The sequence below is a fragment of the Heterocephalus glaber genome, unplaced genomic scaffold (assembly GCF_053883595.1).
Source record: "Heterocephalus glaber isolate CG9 unplaced genomic scaffold, H.glaber_assembly_v1.0 deba00001610, whole genome shotgun sequence".
Lineage (NCBI taxonomy): Eukaryota > Metazoa > Chordata > Mammalia > Rodentia > Bathyergidae > Heterocephalus > Heterocephalus glaber.
Genome location: NW_028258381.1, coordinates 36,923,691 through 36,941,778, shown reverse-complemented (window position 1 = coordinate 36,941,778; position 18,088 = coordinate 36,923,691). Strand labels below are relative to the sequence as shown.

General features: G+C 37.8%; 1 protein-coding gene and 1 pseudogene across 2 annotated transcripts in view; both read left to right on the top strand.

Moving 5' to 3' along the window:
• Positions 1-18,088, top strand: part of Sdk1 (sidekick cell adhesion molecule 1) — an 827,695-nt gene that overhangs the window by 82,777 nt on the left and 726,830 nt on the right. The window lies entirely within an intron of this gene.
• LOC147822699 (mitochondrial import inner membrane translocase subunit Tim23 pseudogene) overlaps positions 386-18,088 on the top strand; it is a 44,790-nt pseudogene continuing 27,087 nt past the window's right edge. Inside the window, exon 1 of the transcript XR_015445318.1 lies at positions 386-18,088. This exon is cut by the window's right edge and continues 27,087 nt beyond it. The product of XR_015445318.1 is annotated as a mitochondrial import inner membrane translocase subunit Tim23 pseudogene (transcript).

Here is an 18,088-nt window from a genome sequence, read left to right as displayed (position 1 = left end):
TTCTGGAAGTAGGTATTAATGATCCTCTGGACTTCTGCTGGTTCTGTTGTAATTTCACCCTTTTCATTCCTAATCACATGGATTTGGGCCTTTTCTTTCTTTTTTCTGACAAGGTTGGCTAAGGGTTTGTCAATTTTGTTGATTGTTTTGAAGAGCCAACTCTTGGCTTAGTTGATTTTTTTGTATCACTCTCTTAGTCTCCATTGCATTGATTTCTCCTGTGATCTTTATAATTTCCTCCCTTGTATGAGCTCTGGGGTTGTCCTGCTCTTCTTTTTCTAGAAGCTTGAGGTTCAGCATCAGGTTGTTTAATTGGGCTCGTTCTGTTTTCCTAATATGCATATTCACTGCTATGAATTTCCCTCGTAAGACTGCTTTCGTTGTGTCCCATAGATTCTGATATGTTGTATTGTCATTGTCATTTAATTGAAGGAACTGTCTGATTTCTTCTTTAATTTCCTCTGTGACCCAGTGGTTATTCAGAAGTGTGTTGTTCAATTTCCATGTGTTTATGAAATTTTTTGAGTTTCTTTTGCTGTGGATCTCCAATTTCATCTCACTGTGGTCTGATAATATACAGGGGATAACTTCAATTCCTTTGCATTTACTTAAACATGTTGTATATGTGAGTATGTGGTTTATTTTTGAGAATGACCCATGTGCAGCTGAGAAGAATGTGTATTCTGATTTTGTGGGGTGGAAGACTCTGTAAACATCTGTTAAGTTCATTTGTTCAAGAGTTCGATTGAGTTCTAGTATTTCATTACTTACTTTTTGTCTAGTTGATCTGTTTGTGACAGTGGGGTGTTAAGATCCCCCACTACAATTGTATTAGTACATATATGACTTTTCATGTCTGTTAGTATTTGTTTTATACAGTTGGGCGCACTAGTGTTTGGTGCATAGATATTTATGATTGTCATCTCTTCCTCTTGGATTGTTCCCTTTACAAGGCTGTAGTGTTCTTCTTCGTCTCTCTTAATCAGTGTTGGTTTGAAATCTACTTGATCTGCCAAGAGGATAGCTACTCCTGCTTTTTTGGGGGTTCCTGTCACATGGAGTATTGTTTTCCACCCTTTAACTTTCAGTCTATGAGTTTCCTTTTGAATTAAGTGTGTTTGTTGTATGCACCATATTGTTAGATTTTGCTTCTTGACCCATTCTGCCAGTGTATTTCTTTTGATTGATGAATTGAGACCATTAATGTTGATGATTATAACTGAAACGTATTGACTTGTCATTGCCATGACTTTTTCTTTTTGTTGGGTTCTCGCCCTTTACATTTAATTTCTTGTCCTGCCAGATGGGTTCATTCTGCTTTGCTTCCTGGGGTTGTGATCCTCAATGTCTGTTCCTAGGCTATTGTGTAAAATTTTTTGGAGTGCTGGTTTGGTATTCACGAAGTTCCTAAAGTGCTCTTTGTCATGAAAGTATCTTATTTCTCCATCCATTTTGAAAGATAGTTTTGCAGGGTCCATCAATCTGGGTTGGAGGCTGTTTTCTTTTAGGGCTTGGAATATATCACTCCAGGGTCTTCTTGCCTTGATGGTTTGTGTTGAGAAGTCTGCTGTGATTCTGATGGGCTTTCCTTTGTATGTGATTTGTTTCTTTTCTCTAACTGCTTGCAGAACTTTGTTTTTCTTTTGAGTTTCTGGAATCTTAACAATTATATGCCTATGTGTAGATTTTTTTTGATCAAGGCTATTTGGAGTCCTATATGCCTCACTTATCTGTATGTCCAGCTCTTTTCCCCTGCTTGGGAAGTTTCCTGCCATTACTTCTGTGAAGAGTTTTTTTTTATGTCATCTGCTCTCCTGTTTCTTCATTGACTCCAGTCAGTCTTATGTTATTCTTCTTTGCATCATCTAGCAGCTGCTGGATTGAGTTCTCATGTTCCCTTATAATTTTGAAGTAATTTTTCTTTTCTTGGTCATTAATTGCAATCTTATCTTCTATGTCTGAAATTCTGTCCTCCCGTTGGCTTCTTCTGCTGTGTAGACTTTCAGTGGAGTTTTTCATGTCCTGGAAATCTATTTGCATCTGTTTTATGGATTCCATTTGTTTCCTATGTTGGGATTTCATCATGTTCCTCAGCTCCTCTCTAGATTTATTAATCATGTCTCGCACTAGGAGCAGGATCTCTCCTGTTATTTGAGAAATTATTTCTGATTTCATTTTTTCCAGATCCCCTTTTGTTGCCAGTTCAGTGGGTCCAGGTGGTTGAGTATCAGAGTGTTCCATCCCATTTTCCTTTGGGGTTCCTATAGGTGATCTGGAAGTCTGTTTTTGAGACTTATTTATGTGTTTTTTCATTTCAACTTGCGGCAGGGGGGTGCTGTTGGCACCTGCACGGATTACCTTCTCTGAGCTGGGAGAGGTGGGACAGGGGCCAGGAGCAGCAGTAGGGATGGTGGCCCAAAGGCCCTTTCCTGTGGGCTGGGAGCAGCGGGAGGGATGGTGGCTGGGAAGCCCCTTCCTCTGGACCAGGAGCAGTGGGATGGTGGCTCAGAAGCCCCTACCTCTGGGGTGGGACTCCGGGACTCGGTACTGTGCTCTGCTGGTCCGGTGTCATCTGCGTCTTTGTAGTGTGGAACCAGGTGGCTGTACAGAGCAGCGGGAGATGGGGGGTCCAGTGGATTGTTGCAGGTGCAAGGGCTGGTTCGGTGTTTTCTGTGTCACTCGTGACCTTGGTAGGGCGTGTGCAGACCTGCCTCTTCCTACTTACTTATAGTGAGTTTTTTTTTTAAACTATGAGCAGGAAAATGTGAATGTATTGTCAGTACAATAATGAATGACCATTTTCCATTGTTGTTTTCACACTTCCAGCCTTTTCCTAATTAAAAGGCTCTTCAGGAGGGGCCAGGGATTTAGCTCAGTTGTTCTGGCACCTGCCTCACAAGCACGGGGTCACAAGTTTGATCCCAGGTACCAAAAAAAAAAAAGTCTCTTGAAGAGTGTCTTTGTGTTTTAGCCTCAGACCCTTTCTCTAGTTGATCCCTTCACCTGGAATGTTTGACTTGTCCCTTTTTTTCTGTCATATTTCAGCTTCTGCAGTCAACCTTGCACTTTCCTGATCACCTAAAAACTCCTGTATGGTTTTCTATTGCCTTACCTTGCCTTATTTCTTCTTCATAATTCTGATCACGGTCAGACTTTTACATATATTTGTTGTGAGGTGAAATGAAAAACTTACTGTACAAAGATTAGTAAGGTATTATACTATTTAGTAATCCTGAACTTAAAAAATTCTTTGTGATAAATCTTTATTTGCTTGTATAGCTTTTTATACCTATTGTGTAAACACGTTAAACTTTAGAATTTACGAAGCTATCAGATATACAGGTTACTTAGCAGTGATACTTTTGTAAAATTTTCTAATAGAATTTATATCAAAATAAATGTGTTTTTTTCTCTGCAAAGAAATTTTTTCCCCATATGAGAGAATCTGAGGTACAAAAATATTACAAATTTGTAGTAGCCTGTAATAGTAATCAAATAAATAATAGGAAAATATTTATCTTAGCAAATTGAGAAGGTAGCACTATGAAGTAATGGAATTGCTTGTTTTTAAAAAACTTGAAGAAATATTTGATTGTTGAATAAGCCTCTATCCATTAACATCCAGCCTAACTGTGATAATTGATTGTGTAATGTAAGTTAATGACATTTGAATATGTAGAAGATTTGGTCTTATACTGTGTCTTAGTCTGTTTACTGCTACTGTAATGAATACCACTGGGTAATCTAAAAAGTATTTGGCTCATGGTACTGCAGGATAAGTCCAACAGCAGGGTGCTGACATCTGGTGAGGGCCTCTTATGTTGAATCATAATGTTGCAGAAAGGCAAGTAAGCGTACACGAAGGAGATAGGAAATTGGGTTGATGTCATCCTTTTATCAACAGCCCATCGTGATAGCACTGATTCATTGATGAGAGCAAGGCCCTTAGGACCTACTCGCCGCTTAGAGGCCCTAACTCCCAACTCTGTTAAAATGTCAAGGAACTTTCTCCCAGAGATTTGGAGGGGACATTTAAACCATAGCACATATTTATTAGTAATATGTTTTTGGTGACACTCCTAATACCCTGTAGATTATAATTTTGGCTATTAGAAATTTTGTATATAATTTAGCTTTATATAGCTTTATGTCAGACTTTTAAAAATAATTTCAAGGGCCGGGGATTTAGCTCAGTGGTTCCGGTGCCTGCCTCACAAGTGCAAGGTCCCGAGCTCGATCCCTGGTTCCAAAAAAAAAAAAAAATTTCAGAACATATCCACATATTTTGTTTGGAGTTAAAAGAGCTGCATTGGAGTTTCTAGTTTTTCTTAGGTCATTCATAATGTTCAAATTATTTTCTGTGTTCTATGCTGAGATATTTTTCTTTTCCTCTGGAAGTAGACTCTTGAGCTTTTATAAACTTACCATTCTCGAACTATCCCCAGTCTTCCTATTCACCATTTGCAAGGAAATGCTGATTTCCTGGTGAAATATCAAGCCCAGACCCCCCCTTCCAATTCACCTTCCTGTAGGAAGGGAGTGAGCACAACTGGACTGAGTGCCTAAGACTCTGTCCAGGGACTCAGTTACTTGGGGGAATTTTTATGCTCATTACATTTTTACCACTGTGTTTATCATTTGGAGGAATGGGTGTTGGCTTATTCACCCTTGATACTTTTGCTTAAAGCTAGATGAAATATGACATACCTGAGACAAGGCTGTCATGTTTAAAGAAACCTTCAGTGAATGCTACAGAGTAAAGAAAGGAAGCAAACCTGAAGACTACTATGATCCATGAATTTGGGCATTTTGACTTTAAAGTGCAGGAATATGCGTTTTTAGTTAGTTGGAACTCTTGCACACAATTCCCTTTAAAAATATGTATGTATGTACTTGCACTGTGGACTGAACCCAGTGCCTTTGCATTGAGCTAACCATCTGTCTCTGTCTCTGTCTCTGTCACTATCTCTGTCTCTCTCCTCCCCTTATGTCCTAAGTTGCCAAGTCTGGGCTTGAATTTATGATCCTCCTGCCTCAGCCTCTCAGAGTGTCAACATCATAGGTAGGAGGCTCATAAATGTCTTTTTGGCTTTCAGAAAGTTTCCCCAGTTGAACATATGTTCTTTCTGGGGTGACACATTATAAAGAGGTGACCCTCTAGACATATGCCTCCTTTTCCAGATGGGACCAGCCTCGAGCCAGGGTTTGTGGCATTGGGGCACGATTCTGGCCGCCTACTTGTCCTCAACTTGGGCATTGTACGGAGTATACATATATGTGTGGCTCTGAATTAGGGGCCACCTGTTGAGGCTCTTCCCAGCTGACTGCCCTTTTACTTCTTTCTTTTTTGTTTTGGTACTGGGGATCAAACTCGGGTCCCTGCGCTTGCTGCCCTTTTACTTTCACAAGGTATGGGTCACTTGTAACAGCCGCCCCTCATCCAGCCCCCACATTGCTCTTAGGGGCCCTCTTAACTCCAGAGGTAGGCTGAGTGGTGTCTCTCACCTCCCCTGGGCTCTCCCTCATAGTGCCTGTTTCACTTCTGAAGTTCTGTCTGCTTTTTGTTAGCTGGCATCAGGAATGATCCCATGCTTCTGCTAGACTGGCACCTAGTTATAATGGAGTTTAACAAGCTTCAACATCATGTACGAGCTGCATATGCCAATTACAGTGGAGCTTTTATTGCTATACCAGGTCTTTGTTTCAAAGTTAAAGGTCAGTTCCCCTTTCAGTTTTGAGTTTATTAAAGTATATTGCTTAAAAGAATTTTGGAGGTGAATGGTGGTGATGTCAACAATATGATACAACAGTATGAATATATTTCAGATCATTGAACTTAAAAAGGTTATGGTGGTGATTTTCATGTTTATTTTACCAAAATAAAAATTGAAAAAATATATTGCTTAATAAAATTATACTTGATAAAATTAATGGAGTTTTTACTACATGCCAGAACAGTATCATTCTGGGGATTTTACATGTTAGAATTCACTTAATCTCAACAACTTTATTACATAGTTAGAATTATAGTCCTTATTTTACAGATAAAGAAATTGTGCTACATAGAAATTACTGTATATAATTTGCCCAGGATTACCTGTTTATTAAGTGGAGGAGCTAGATTTACATTTGAGTTCTTTAGATCCATTGCTTGTGTCATTGACCAGTAGATTAATACAGATATACATTATCCAAATTTTATTCGGTATTTTTATATAGAAGCAGCTCTGTGAACCTGGAGACTGAAATTCGCAATTCTCGCTTTTTGACTATACCACATTTGTGACATGAGCAGGATAGCTTCTCTGATCTTTAGTCATTTCAGCTAGAAAATAAGGAGATTGTATGAAGTTTACTGTTGAATATGTTTTTGTGTATACAAGGTCGTGAAGTTGAAAGAGACTCACCTTGATGTGGTCTGAACCCAACCTATGGAATCTCATCTTTCAAACGCTGTGTGATGGAAGGCAGATTAATTACTATTAAACCTCATTCAGAAAAGTTGAGCTTCTTGAATATTAAATGTGATATAATATCACAACACAGGTAATAGTTGTGTGCTGACGAGTGTGTTGTGTTAACCTCCTACTTTGAAACTTATGAGCTGTTTTAAACTTTAATGGAGATAAGATACTAATATTCCTTGAAATTTTTTAAAAGTAATAAAAGAAATTTTTATATGGCATGGTATATGTAATGTAATTTAAAATAAGCTTTCACATTATTTCTGTCATATTCATCGCATATTTATCAATTACCTGCAGTATGTAAGGCACTGTGTGTGAACTGTGGAGGTGATAGAGAAGGTGACCTGGCCAATGGAATTTACATTTCAGTGGGGAAGCAGAGAGTTAACAGGTAAACAATTGAGTGGGTAAAATCAGCGGAGTTTGAGATACTCCTGGGATAGAGAATCATTGATGGGCAGGTAGTTTGGGAGGGCCTCTCAGTGGAAGTGACATTTTAAGTAAAAGCTGACAGAGGGACATGAAGGGAAAAATAAGGGCATCAGTAAAGGTTGAGGGTGAGGAGAATAGTATTTTAGACTTGTGTAAAAGGCTAAGCAGTAGCCCAAATGGTGCCCAGGTCCTAATCTCTAGAATTTGTGAATATTACCTTCAGCAATGTCAGATTACAGATATGACTCACTTAAGGATCTTGAGATGGGGGGAATTATCCTGAGTTATCTTGGTGGATTCTCAATGCAGTCAACAGATTGGACTACAGAAGAGGAGGTGGGAATGGGATAGCAGTAGTCTGAGGAAATGTTACCCCTGTCTTTGAGGGTGGAGGAAGGGTCCAGGATCCAAGGAATGCAGGGAGTGCAGCTCTACCAGCACCATGATTATACCTCCTTTACACTCACACTTGGGACTTCTGGCCTCCAGGACCGCAGGAGAATATGTTGTTTCAAGCCATAAGTTTCTATTAATTTGTTACAGTAACAATGGAAAACTAATGTGAATTTTGGCACCTGGAAATGAGGTGCTTCTGTAACAAATACACACAACGTGTAAGTGGCTTTGGATATAGTCATTGGATGGACACTTAGATATTTTTGAGGGGCATGAGTGAAAACCTACAATGCCTTCAACAAATTGTTGGTAAAAATGTTGACAATAAAAGCTCTGCTGGTAAGCTTAGAAGGAAATGAGGAGCTTGTTATTGAAAACGAGGGGAATGTGGGTCCTTATTATATAGAACCAGAAAGCTTAGCTGAATTGTGTCATAAGTTTTATGGAAAGCAGGACTTATAAATTGGGTATTTGGTTGAAAAGATTTTCAATTGAAGTATTGAAGGACTGCTTCAATGATTCTTGCTTTTATTCAAATATGAGGAGAATCGCTACCTGTGGACTACAGCTTCAGCCTCATGCCTACAGAGCATGCTCTATCATGCCCTTTCTGACAGCCTGCCTTGCAGACCACACTTTGGGAAGCTTGTAGAGAACTGTTTCTTCGTGAATGTTGGGTGTTTGTCATATATGGAAGTTTGGATTTGCTCATCAGCCTTCTAAATGTTTGCCACTGACAGTGACTATTGATCTAAATATGTTCATCTAAGAACTGTAATCCATTATTTTACAACTCATATTTGGAAGGATCTCTTTTATAGTGGGTTATTGCCCCCAAATTTGTATCCCTCTGAGACCTGAGTGTGACTTTATTTGGAACTGGGATCTTGAAGTAATCAAGTTAAGATGAGGTCATACAGGGTTAGGGTGGGCTCTAATCCAGGGGTTGGTATCCTTATACACAAAGGGAATTTAGACACAGGGAAGTGTAGGGAGAAGGCCATGTGAGGATGGAGGCAGAGATTGAACAAGCCAAGGAATGCCAAAGCTTGTCAGCCCTGACCAGACGCTAGGGCAGCAGTGTGAAACAGGTTCTCCCTCTGACACTCCAACAAGGAGCTAATGCTGTTGACATCTTGATCTCGACCTCTGGCTTCCAGAGCTGTTAGAGAATAAATACCTGTTGTTTTAACCCATCTGGATTGATATTTTGTTACAGTGACCCTGTGGAACCAAGACATCTCTTGTTAAGTAAAAGGTAATGGATTACAACAAGTTAATTTTTAAAAATCCTGAAGAAAGTGCTACTCTTCCACAGAGGCAGTGTCTACTCTTTTTTTTTTCACATTTGTAGTTTTGGAAGTTTAAGTAGAGTACCATAGCTCCTGTACCAGGTCAGACTTAGAAGGGAGTTAAAAGACCTTGAACATAGAATCAAAGTTAGTATCAAATAGAGAATGGACGAGAAAGCAAAAGGAAGGTTGTATAAAGTGGTGGCATGTCATCTACAGTTTGTTTCTTTCCTTATAATACTTGCCTTGAGCTAGCCAGGGAAATAATAGACTGTAGCAGTCAGCTCTTAAAAATGACTTTTCTATCATTGTTTTTGCTATGACCTGTCAGCCACTCATGACCTCTGTTCTGTGGTGCAGGACTGAGGAATGCACCTTCCTGTGAACTGTTTCTTCTGGCAGTGCTGGAAGTAAAAGGATGCCTCATCTTGTGGAATAGTTTTCTCTGGAAACTTTGTTTTAAACTAAATTCATAAGTAAAATAATGGTTTTTTTCCTTTCAGTTTTTCTGTTGTAGAATAAGCCTTCTCACAAAGAAACGGTTGTTCTCAAAATGTGTTAAATGACAATTTAAAATTACATATTTGTATCCTGCTAAAAATTAAAATATTTTTAGAGGTAAATTAATCATATAATCATGATAGCAAAATCTGCACACTACTTAGGTTAAATTAAAAAAATGCAGGGTATTTACTGAGACAGAAGGAGACAGATAAATGTGTCAGTGTACCATATTCATGATGGAATATATCATTATGATAAAGGTAACTATCATCCCCACTTAATCCACAAATTCAGTTCCAAATCAATTACTGAATTGCATGTTTGAATTCAATAAACATTTTCAACCACAGACGTCTTCAGACTTCACAAAAGTAAAGAGAATAATATAATGAAAGCCCACATACCTGTTTTCCAGCTTTGAATATTAATGTTTTGGCAATCTTGTTATAGTTCTAAGGATTTAATGGAATTATTTTGTGTTGTTTTCCTGGAGAATTCTAAAGCAAGACCAGAGTTCATCATCATGTCTTTTTACCTATATTTGCTTAGGTTTTCATCTTTAACTGCTAAGTATCATTTTAAACATAACTACAATTCAATTATGATGCATAAAATTAATAGGAATATTATCTGACTTTTGTCAGTAGTCTTCTCCAGTTGTATCTAACGATGGGTTCTTACAGTTGGTTTATTTGAATCACTGTGTAAACAAGGCACCCACATTGTGTTTGATTGTATTTGGTTGTTATATTTTGTTTCACTTTGCTTTATTAGTACATGTTTGCATTACATAATGATTACATTCCTTGTAGAGAGTTGGTACGTGTACATAAGATCTTAATTGTTTTCATTCCTTTTCCCTTGCCTCCCTTTCCCCTCCATCTCTCAATCCCCTTCTCATTTGAGAAAGACTTATCTCCTTATCTCCTATTATCTTTTATTTTCTTTATATTTTGAGGGTCTCATATAAGAGAAACCATGTAGTATTTAAACTTATTTGTCTGATATATTTCACTTAACAAGATCTCAAGGTGCATCCATTTTCCTACAAATGACTCGTTTATTCTTCATCACAGCAGAGTAGTACTCTATTTCATATAAATACCATATTTTCTTTCTTCATTCATCTGTTGATGGACATATAGACTGCTTTCACTATTTAGCTGTTATGAATTGTACTACTATAAACATGAATTTGTGTGTGTCACTATAATATGATGTCTTTAACTCTTTTGTGAAGATGAAAAAATGTTCAACATCACTGGCCATCAGAGAGATACAAATTAAAACAGCATTGAGGGTTTTTAATAAGAAGAGATCCCACTTGTTGATTGATTGTGCTAGTTCACAGGCAACTGAGGTTTTGTTCATAAAATCATTTCCTACACCAGTATTGTCCAGAGTTCTACCTAACCTCTGTTCCAGTCGGTTCAGCGTTTCTGTTTTAATATTTAGATCTTTAATCCATTTTGAGTTTAGTTTAGTGCATGGTAAGAGATAAAGATCTAGTTTTAATCTTTGGCAAGTTGAAACCCAATTTTTCCAGCACCATTTATTAAAGACACTATCTTTCCTCCAATGAGGGCTTTTGTCTCCTTTGTCGAAGATGAGGTGGCCGAGTGTGTCTGGAGTTGTTTCTGCATCTTCTAATCTATTCCACTGGTCCTCTCGTCCATTTCTTTGCCAGTACCATGGTGTTTTTATCACAGTAGCTTTGTAGTATAGTTTCAAGTTGGGGGTTGTGATACCCCCTGCCATGTCTCTGTTGCCTAGAATTGCTTTTGCTATTCCGGGTCTCTTCTTGTTCCAAATGAATTTTTGGATTGTTTTCTCAAGGTCTGTGAAGTATGCTGCTGGGATTTCAATTGGGATTGCATTGAATCTATATAGCAGTTTTGGAAGTATGGCCATTTTCACTATGTTTGTTCTTCCTACCCAGGGGCAAGGGATGTCTTTCCATTTTCTGGTATCATTTTCAATCTCTCTTTTCAAAGTGCTATAGTTTTCAGAGAAGTGGTCTTTGATTTCTTTTCTTAGGTTGATTCCTAGGTATTTCAGTTTTTTGGATGGTATTGTGAAAGGAATTGCTCGACCAACAGTGTGAAAAGACAACCCACAATGTGGGAAAAATTTTTCACCTGCTGTTCCTCAAAGGTCTACTATCTAGACTCTATAAGGAACTTAAAACAAAATCAGACCTCCCAAATTTAAAGACCTAATCCAAAAATGGGCATCTGAAGTGAACAGACATTTTTCAGACAAAGAAGTAGAAATAGCAAACATATGAAAAAATGTTCAACATCACTGGTCATTTGAGAGATGCAAATGAAAACAAGGCTGAGATTCTACCTCACCTCCAAAAGAATGGCTGCTATCATGGAATCAACCTATAACAAATGTTGGCAGGGCTGTGGGGAAAGAGGAACCCTGCTCCACTGCTGGTAGTGTAGACTGGTGCAACCACTGTGGAAATCAGTATGGAGATACCTCAAAGAACTAGGACTGGAAGTCCCATTTGACCCAGCTATTCCCCTGCTGGGGATCTTCCCCAAATAATTAAAAGAATCATAACACAGTGGTATATGTCTACCCATGTTCATAGCAACACAGTTTGTAATAGCTAAAACTTGGAAGCAGCCCAATTGCCAGTCAACTGGAGACTGGACAAAGAAAATGTGTTGGTTTTTTTTTTTTTTAATGGAGCACTACTCAGCCATAAAAAATGAGAAGTTAGAGACATTTATAGCTAAATGGATGCACATTGAAGCGATACCTTTGAGTAAAATAAACAGGACACACACGAGTAAATACTGAATAGTTTCTCTAGTGTGAGAAACTGAAAGTGTAAATAAGGACTAAAAGGTAGATGATAATAGATAATATGAAATAGAAAAGGGGCAAAAGGGAAGGGGAAGTGGGAGGGGTAGGGGAAAGGGAAGAGGGGAATGGAATTAATATGAGAAAATGAAAAAATGGAAGCAGTCTTTGTAAATAGGTATGAAGGAGTTGAAGGGAGGGCAAGGGAATGGGGAAAAGATCCAAGAAAGAGTATGTAAAGGTGCAAATTTCCAATGATGAATGTCATTATATTGTATACCTAAAATGTACCAATAAAATTAATTAAAAACATTACGGGAAGGTCAGCGTGTAAAGGAGGTAGTGGTAATGCGGGCTCCCCACTGCTGCTATGGAGCAACAGCTGACCTGTAGACCCTGGCATAAGGCTGCGGGGAAGTGGTTGTCGGTCTGCTGTGATAACATGGAGGGCGGTGGGGACAGTGGCAATTAAACCGTGGGGGGCTTGGTCGGCCTTTTTGGAACCAGTGGAGCTGGTTTCTGGCTCACAGATTTGGCTGCATCCCGCTAACTGGTATGAACCCCCTGTCTCCTTATTTAAATGTGGATCCATGATATCTCCTGCAGGATACCGATGAGTTTATTTTACCAACTTGAGCTAATAAAACCCAGGACGGGTTTGAACTGGACTTCTTTACCACTGGAGGATGTTGAATGACTGGGGGGCTCCATTTGCGGCAGTGAACAGTCTTTGGCTAGGATTGAAGAAAACCCAGAATATGGCCTGGTCCAAACCAAGAAATATAAATTTTGAATATGGTGATTAGGCAAGGGGCACTGTGGATCAATACTCTGGGTTCTCTAGCTTTGCTGTATAGTGTATTTGGCGTTATCACTGAGAAAACACAAGGTGCAGAAGAGGACCTAAACACAGTGGCAGCTGGAAGCATGACGGGCATGTTGTATAAATGTACAGGTGGGCTTTGAGGGGTCGCACGAGGTGGTCTGGCTGGCCTAACACTAGCCTGTACGCACTGTATAACAACTGAGAGCACGTGAAAGGCTCCTTGCTCCACCAGTAACTGAAGATTCTGCCAACTCATGGAGGACACTTTTTAGTAGTTATCCAGTTAATAAGTCAGTCTGAATTTACTTTCTCCTGCCTACAATTAGCTTGAAAAATTGAAGATTCTGATTTTCTGTGATGAAGATGGTCATGGATAACATGGATAACTAGCACTGACAGCCCTTCTTGCCCGCAGTGAGCTGAAGCCAAAACCTTGGTGGCTCACCGAGTAATGTCTTCTCCTTTGGAGATGACCTTGCACCTACCTGTTCTCTACCCTGCCCTGAACTGGAAAGCCACGCAACTCCCAGAATTCAGGCCATGCTTGTCAGTCCTTTATCACGAGATTTGTTCATTAATGATCTGAAACTGTAATACTGCCTGGTACTCTAAATAAAGGGTGAAAATAGAACCAAAGTCCTAACTCCAGTGTAAACACTGTCAGTGTCTAAATTTGAAAACATATATCTGGGTATAAAATAAAAGTTACTCTTGGCAAAAAACAACATCAAAAACATTGAGGTTCCATCTCACTCTAGAAAGAATGGCTGTCACCAAAAAATAAAATAATGACATATTGGTGAGGCTGCAGGGAAAAAATGACTCTTATACATTGTTGGTGGGAATGTAAACTGGTGCAATCCCTGTGGAAGTCAGTATGGTGATTCTTCAAAACAAATAAACATACGAATTCCATTTTACCCAGCTATTCCATTCTAAGTATCTTCCTCAGAGAGTTAAAGACATCATATTACAGTGACTGTTGCATCTCTAAAGCAGTCTCTCATTGTGTGTAATGGCCTCCCCTGTTTTTATTTCATGTGATTGGTTTGGTAAATTTGTGTTAAGGTGGTATGAGCTTGATCCCTCTGTTATAAACCTTCCTTCCTGAGGTTTTTGCCTCCACTGATAGGCTATCCTAGAATTATGACTTCTTCAGGGTTTATAAAATAGTGCATTACTAATGACACAGTTCTTTATGCTCTTGTTAGCTGGGAATCTTTGTAGAATTTATTCCTGTCACCTGTATAGTTATTCTGAAATAGTGCATGCTGAAAAGACAGGATAAATGCTTGAATTTTTTTCCCTTACCAGTTTTCAGAATGATGAACTGATGTGTGCTTGGTTATCTAAAACTGGGTAATAAATTACCTCAAAACTCAAGAGGTACAAAAAAATGGCAGTTTTATTGTACATCATGATTTGAGAAGTCAGGAATTTTGGAGGGCTTTAATGGGCATTTTTTTTTTTTTCAGATTTTTTGAGATACAGTTTTACTATGCAGTTCAGGCTGGCCTTGAACTCACTACCTAGCCCAGGCTGAACTTGATCTTGTGATATGCCTACCTCAGCCTCCTGAGTGCTGGGATTACAGACATGTGTCACCATGTCTGGCTGGGCAATTCTGTTATATGTGGCAAAAAGGATTTAGAAAGTAGATGGGCTGGTCTGGAGGGTCTAAGACAACTGCACTCACGTGTCTGGTGCCTTCATGGGAACATTAGAAAGGGAGCTCAGCTGGGACTGTTGATCATGGAACTCGTACATGCACTCCCCAGCATTGTGGTTCTAGGTACTTTAGCTTTACTGTGGCAGCTCAGAGTCCCTCAAGAGAATGTTAGAACAGACCCAGCTGTAAAATGCATAGCTTCTTATGTCCTAGCCTTGAAAGTTCACAGTATCACTTCTATTTCAGTCTTTTAGCTGGGTAAGTCACTAAGGCTAGCTTGGATTTAAGGAGAGGAATAGAAAAAAGTTTGCAGCTGTCTTTAATATGTCATAATATCCTAGCAAAGTCAGTGGTTTTTAAAATTTAATATCATTACTGACTTAGGAAGTTTTATATATGTGAGGTGTTTAATTTGTGTCAGTAGTTTTTATTGGTACTCAAGTAGTCACATTTTTGGCCATTTGGAGCACCTTTAAATTGAATCTTGCCACTTTTTGACATGATTCCATGACTTCATTATTTTTTTTTTAAACTTACTGTGGTAAATGCATGCACACACATACACACACCTATAAAATAAAATTTACCAGTTTAACCATTTTAAATGTAATTGCAATACTTAATGCTTTATAATTACCATTGTATTATAAGCATTAATTTCATTCACAATATTGGCTGATCATGACTGTTTTCAAAACTTCTTCACCACTCCTAGAAACTCTCCACCACTAATAGAAACACTGTTAACTATTAATAATTTCCCATCCCTTCTTTCTCTGATGCTACTCACCTCTAACCTACTTTCTTTCTCTTCTTTCTTGTGGTACATATTTCATATAAGTAGAATCATATATGTCCTTTTATATCTGGTTTATTTCATACTCAATATTTTCATTGTTTTTAAGATTCATCTATATTACAGCATGTATCAAAACTTCATTCCTTTTTCTAACTAATATTCAAATATACATGCATACTACACTTCATGTATCTGTTCTCCTGTTTATGGACACTAGGTTGGTCTTTTGGCAATTGTGAAAAATGCTGTACTGCATGTGGGTTTCCAGTGAAATCATATTTGAGTTTGAGACCATGTTTTCAATACTTTTGAGCATACACTAGAAGTGACATTGCTCAGTCATACGTAATTCTGTCTTTAGCTTTAAGAGGAACTATCAGCTATTTTCCATAGTGGCTGTACCTTAGCATATAGCATCCTCCCACCAGAAATGTACATGAGCTCCAATTTTTATACATCCTGGCCAACACTTATTTTTGTTTTCATTTACATAGTGGCCTCTAGTAGGTATGAAGTGATATCTATTCAAAAATATTAATTGCAGCACATGTAAGAGTGAAAAATGAAAATAACTGAATTACGCATCAGGAAATAGTATGTAAATCTGGATTATTCATACAACAAAATACTCATACAGCAGTTAAAATGAATGGACTAGATTTGCGTCTAATATCTTGGTTTAAGTTGGATGGAAAGGATATAGATGAGCCCTAGTATAAACAATAATATATAAATTGTTTGGAAAACCAGCTTGATAACATAAACTTGAAAATTTATATGATTTCCAGCTCATTGCTTCTACTAGTTAAATATTATCTGAGGACCCTTCCTTATTACAGATGGTGAGAACATGTATATGATATTCATATCACCTTTATTCACAGCAAAAATCTTTGCAAAAGGTAAAATGCCCAATGAATGAATAGATGAATAAACTCTATAGAAGCATATAATGGTATACTATACAGCAATCATGCAAGTGGCAGTGATACAAAACATTTTAACAGATCCTTAGTTTTATTCAAACAACTTTGTGGAGGTATATTTTACCTATTCTAAAATTTACCAATTCAAGATTTTTGGTAACTTCGCTGAGTAGTATAACCATCACCTTAAATTTAGAACATTTTCATTCACCTTCCTCTCCCAATAAGATGCCTCTTCCCCATTTCTAATCTGTCTCCACGCAATCTAACATCCCCAAGTAACTGCTAATCTTTCTGTCCATAAATTTGCCTTTTATGGATATTTTTGTAGAATGCAGTATTGTATATAGTATTTTTCATCTGACTTATTTCATCTAGAATATTTTTGAGTTTCATCAATGATATGAAATGTCTTTTTATTGCTGAATAGTATTTCACTGGATAAAAGATATTTTACCTGTCTATTCACCAGTTGATGCACATTTTAGTTCTTTCCAATTTTTAGCTACCATGGATAATTATGTGAGTGCCTTTGAGTGGGCATGATATTTCTTTAGGAGTAGACTTGTTGGATTGTGTGGCAGTTTTGTATTTAGGCTTTTGAGAAACTGATGACTGTATTCCAAACTGGGTCTATATTTCTCCTAGCGATGTATGAAGTTTCCATTTGTCATATACTCACCAACATTTGTTATTGTCTTCCTTATTTATCATAACTATTCTAATGAGTATGAAGTAGTATCTCATTGTGGTTTTATTTGCATTTTCCTAGTGACTAATGATGTTGAGCATATTTTTCTGCACCTGTTACTCAGTCTTGTACCTATTTTGGTGGAATATCTTCATTTTTTTGTTGTCTTTTCTTAAATTTGGCCTTTTTTCTTACTATAGAGTTGGAAGAGTTCACTGAAGTTTTGCATAGGAGTTCTTTATTCAGTGTGGACTTTGCAAACATTGTCTCCCAATCTGTACTTTTCATTTGTTTAATGATGTCTTTGAAATAAAAAAAATTTGATTTTCAGTGAGGCTCAGTTTTTCAGTTTTTCCTTTTATGGATGGTACATTTGGTATTATAGCTGAGAAATATTTGTTTAAATAAAATCTTGAAGATTTTAAAATCTGTGACCTGTTTCGAGTTAACTTTTGTATATGGCTTGTGCATGGGAGCATCCTAAGATCATCTTTCTGCATGTGGACTCCCAGTTGTCCCGGTTTTATTGTTGAGCAGACTCCTCTCCCCAGTGAATTATCTTGGCACATTTCTTAAAAATCAGTGGAATATAAGGATTTATGTCTGGATTCTCAATTATGTTCCATTGATTAATGTCTGTCCTTTCTTTTTTTTTAAGTTTTTATCTTTTATTAGTACATGTTTGCATTATATAATGATTACCTTCCTTGGGGGAGTTAGTACATGTACATAACACATTTTAATTATTTTTTCCACCCCCCCCCATTTCTTGATCCCCTTCCCATTTGAACAAAATCTGTCTCCCTACTCATTATTACTTATCTTTTAGTTTGCTCTTTAACTTGGGATTACTCATATAAAAGAAACCATTCAGTATTTTAGGCCATGTATCTGATTTATTTCTCTTAACATTATGTTCTCAAAGTGCATTTTCCTGCTCAAATGACTCAAGTTTATCTGTCTTTATGGCAGACTTGTACTCCATTATGTATCTCGAAAGTGTTACAGACACATTGATATCCCAGTGGTACATGCATACTCGTGTATAGCATCACAATTCCTTTTTTTTTGGTACCAGGGATTGAACTTGGGTCCTTGTGCTTGTGCAGCGGGCTCAAAACCACTGAGCTAAATCCCCGGCCCAGCATCACAATTCTTAATAGCTAAATCTTGGAAGTGGCCTATGTGTCCATTAACAGATGAATACTTGTTCTTTCTGCTGGTTATTACACTGGCTTGGTCACTGTAGCTTTATATAAATTTTGAAAC